The following is a 4,370-nucleotide window of genomic DNA, read 5'->3' as shown; positions in this document are numbered from 1 at the left end:
TTGGGGCGTCACAGGCGGCTAGGGTTTTGGGAGAGGGGGGTGGCCGGCCACTATGAGGGGTGCGGCCACGGTGGCTTTGGTGTGGCCGGCCCCCTCCCCCTTGCCCCTCATTATATAGGTGGAACCCCCAAGTGTTGGACTACAAGTCTTCAAATAAGACCCCAACCCAAAACCTTCCATGTGTAGGGAAACCTACCCAAGGAGGGATTCCCACCTCAAGTGGGACTCCCGCCCTTCCATGAGGGGGGGTGGCCGGCTGTAACGGCCCAGGGTAGTACCCCTAATAGATTTGCTTGTTCTTTTTCTTTTGTGTATCATCATGGCATCATGCATCATATCATTTATGTTTTTATCAAATAAAATTATTTTATAAACCCTAATTATTTTATTTTCCCTCTCATATGGTTTATATAATAAACCCTCCCCAACGTCATTTCATTTAACAAAACCTTAAAAACTATTTTTTTCTTGTGTGAAAAGTATTCAAATTATTTTCAAACTCAGTTTAAATGTTTTTGTTTTACATATGCCCACTTCTTCTTTCTATCTTTCGCTCAAAGCTTCCTTTCTCTCAATTCTTGGCTTCCATCTCTACCGAAGTGATCTCAAGGAATATGCTTGAGAGAGGAGCCATCCCGTTTCAGTCATCTAGTCTTTTGCTTCTTTCCAACAACAACCAGCAGTGATGGTTCATGCTTCCACCAAGCCCATCTCCTCCTTTTTTCTCTCCACCGTATCAGCCCAACTCCAACCCAGCCAAAGCCTATTCTATTTCTCCACCAACAGCCCAACTCGGCAACTCCTCTTGACATCCTTCTTCCAGCTCGTACGTACGGCAGCGTATCCGAAGACCTGCACGTCGCTGTCCGCGATGGGACGGCCGATGATCAACTCCCTCCCCTATAAAAATCCGAGCAGCTGCCCACCTGCCTAGTCCCCTCTCCATCCCATCAGCGCCGCCACTTCCCGCCCGCTGCTTCCCTGGACAAAACCCTACCGTGATACAGCCAACGCCGTCTACCTCGCTCGCCGTCGCCATGGCCGCCGACGACGCCACCTGATCCGTGGAATCGCTCCGTATCGGCCTCCTCTTCCTCGACGTCTGCTTCACGGAGACGAACGCGCCAAGGACCGCCTCCTTCCTCTTCTTCCCGACGCTGTCTACCCCGGCCACTTCTTCCTCTTCGTCGCTGGCCACCATCTCCGACGCCTCAACCTCGTCGACGAGCATCCCAGGGTGAGCAGCACTTCATCTCCTCTCCCATGCATGCCTCATCACCTCTGCACCGTCGACGTGAGAAGGATCTGAACGAAAACAAAAACGAAAACGTGCAGTTTTGATCTGTTTCACGGTGGCCACTTTTGACGCAGATCCTCGCCGGTATAGTCCATCTCAGCACGAGATTCTTGTTTCTCTGGATGCATCACATCACCAGCTATCTACTGGTTTTTGAATCATCTCAAACGGTGAAGTATCGACGACGCTTTCGTCCTCCAAAGTTGGCTCCAGAAACTGGTTACAGTTTCAGTCCGCGACGCTGTTTCGTCGTCCCGTTTTCCGGCGACCCTCCGCGTGAACTCCGTGCTCCGTTTCCGAGAAAACTCGTTCCATTCTAACCATGCCACATCCCTCTTGCTCAACCTCTTTTGCTTCGTTCAAAATCATGCCCAAATTCGCCGCTTCCATCACTTTAAAATCTGTGCAGATTCGTGTCTACAGGAAATCGCAAGTGTCACATATTCAGTTGCAAGTGTCAAGATTCAGTTAACTTCCCGGGGCACACTTTACGTTGCGCGCAACCCGTGTTGCATCAAACTTGAGCCAGCAGCACACTGGCACCATCACTCTTCCTTGATCCGAGCGGCCTGAGTTCGATTTCCCTTGGCGCGGAATAAAGCCAACCTTTTTGCATCTGCCACGCTGGCGCCTACGTGGCGTGGAGTCCCACCTGTCTGTGTCTCTGTCTAGCTCCAGCTTGGTATAAACCACCTTTTCCTTTTCTCTGTTTTAACTAAAATTCCAGAAAATGCTTTTATCTTGCAAAATAAATATCTTTTAATCTGTAACTCAAAATAAAAAGTGTTATATATGAAAATTGATCAGAAAAATGTACTGAACATGAATATGCCATACATTCATCTGTTTGCATCTTGCATCATGTCACGCGTTGATAGTCGTGCATGTTCACCTAACATATATGCGGAGTATTTCGGAACACCGACTAGGTTTTCCCCGCTCCGTTTAATATTGAAGTAGCTCACCCTTGCCATGTCGTGCCATGCTAATCAACACTTAACTTTGTCGGTAGAAATGCAACTCCAACCTTAATTTGATTGTTCGGGATTCCGACTCCGATTAACATGGATAAGTTGCATCGCATCATCTTTGCCATGCCATGCATATTATATCATGATCATGCTGATTCTTTTGCCGTAGTAGTAAGATTTGCATCCGTTGTTTGTCCAGCATTTGCTTCTTCCCGGATAGGATCACGAAGTGGTGTTGTGAGATACGACAAGTTCTTCTGCAGCTTTTCATAGGCGAGCCCACCCCTTCACCTATTTTACTTTTACATGCTCTTTTGATCTATTGCTATCCTTATGTTGCGATTCTGTTGTGTCACGTGTCCCATCCACCTGTTACCTATATGTCCGAGATACACCTCCTCGCCCTACCTATTGTTTGATGTTTGCCAGCTTTGCGAGTCGTAGGCGAGTTTAGGGTTTTCTGTTGATATCTCGAAATGTTCGGGATATCTTGCTGGGATGTTGACTTATGCACTACCTTTTCAAAATGATGACGATAACTTTTGCTACAACTTAAAATTACTAAGGGATATAATATGCAGAGGCATCTGTGAGCCCCTTTGCGAAAGCATCGGAACTTTGACTTGCTAGTGTCCCCTAGGACCCGAGTTCTTGTTATCTGTTCCGAGATTGAGCGCTCTACCCATGCGTGGGGACGATTATTGGGACCCCCCCTCACCCATTACCATTTCTCAAGTCTGTTGAAAAGGGGGCCACAACATTGGTTTTATTTGCCTATGCCATGTATGCCATGCTTTACTTACTGTTGCCTTCGGGTGTTTACTTCCTGTTGCCTTCGGGTGTTTATATTCTGTACTGTACCTTGCGGGACGTTTAGCGAAGCGTGTGGTTCGCACGCCTAGCCGCCGGCGCAAACCTCTGAGTCCGTCTCGGAGTACGGCCGAACTTCGATACGGGTAGCTTAGGCGGGTGGCCCCCCTAGACTTTCTTGTTGATTTGGGAACGGTCTTGTTGTGAGACATCCACCTGTCGTAAGTGGGTCGAGCATGCGTATGGTTACATTTGGGCAACCCCTGCAGGGTGTACATCTTATCGATAAGCCGTGTCCGCGGTTATGGACGACTTGGAGCTGTTTAACTCGATCATAGAACAACTTACACCTAATGATGTCGCTAATAACTTGCTAATTACTTGCGTAGTAATTTAGCCCTATTATAATGGAATGGATATAAAATTGTCAACTGTGTGAGTGTCTTGTTAGTACCTCTTGGCTAAGGGGGATCGCAATGGCAGGGTTTGTTTGCAGAGTATAGAACTGCTAGATTATGCGCTCTCTCACCTTCTCTATTAGACGGAAGTTGTAGCGTGTCTCTATTGGTTAGTGCTTTGCTGCCGCTAAACTCCACATATAGCCGGGCGAAGTTTACACCGCCCACCAGCAAGCATAGCTGGTCTTGTCTCGCAAGTACGTGCCATTGGTACTTACCCTCGTTTTTCTTCCTCTTTTTCCGGAACACGCTTTTTGACAAACAGGTACGAGATGACGACGTTAGCAAGGTTACCCTTCCGGCTTGGCCTGGGCAGGGTTATGGATGCCACTGGTTATCTTCAGGACTCTTAGTCCAATTTGTATCTTGTCCGTACTCGGATGTATTCGATCTTCTGTATGATTTGGATCTTTGTATTGTATATTTGTATCTTGACTTGTTGGAGTCGTTGTTGTAATATATGTATCTTGTGGGCTCTATTGTAATCCTGTTGTAATGTTACTGCTCGTGTTAATTCCTCTGGCATCACGTGTGTGATTCTTCGCGCACGTCGTGTCGGAGGGCGTCTCAGAATCGATATCGTGCGGATTTTGGCGGGATCGCTGGAATCCTCAGGATACCGGTTCCGGGGCGTCACACCGGCCCCCTTGGTGGAGTCCACCTGGGACTCCACCCCTCTAGGGTTGGCCGACCATGGGTGGTGGAGTCCCTCCGGGACTCCGCCTTCCAAAGTGATTTCTTCCGGACTTTTCTAGAACCTTCCATAAATGCACCAGATCATTTTCAAGCTTATAAAATGACTTCCTATATATGAATCTTATTCTCCGGACCATT

At 47.8% G+C, this 4,370-nt stretch overlaps 1 long non-coding RNA gene across 1 annotated transcript; it reads left to right on the top strand.

Annotated features, from left to right (window-relative positions):
• Positions 1 to 654: 654 nt before the first annotated feature.
• LOC127333428 (uncharacterized) lies at positions 655 to 4,037 on the top strand. Its single transcript, XR_007871136.2, has 2 exons — positions 655 to 1,237; positions 2,468 to 4,037. It is a non-coding gene; the product is annotated as an uncharacterized lncRNA (long non-coding RNA).
• Positions 4,038 to 4,370: the final 333 nt, after the last annotated feature.

Source organism: Lolium perenne, chromosome 2, assembly GCF_019359855.2.
Source record: "Lolium perenne isolate Kyuss_39 chromosome 2, Kyuss_2.0, whole genome shotgun sequence".
Classification (NCBI taxonomy): Eukaryota; Viridiplantae; Streptophyta; class Magnoliopsida; order Poales; family Poaceae; genus Lolium; species Lolium perenne.
Note: the sequence above shows the minus strand (reverse complement) of the source record. Positions and strands in the feature narration are given on the sequence as shown.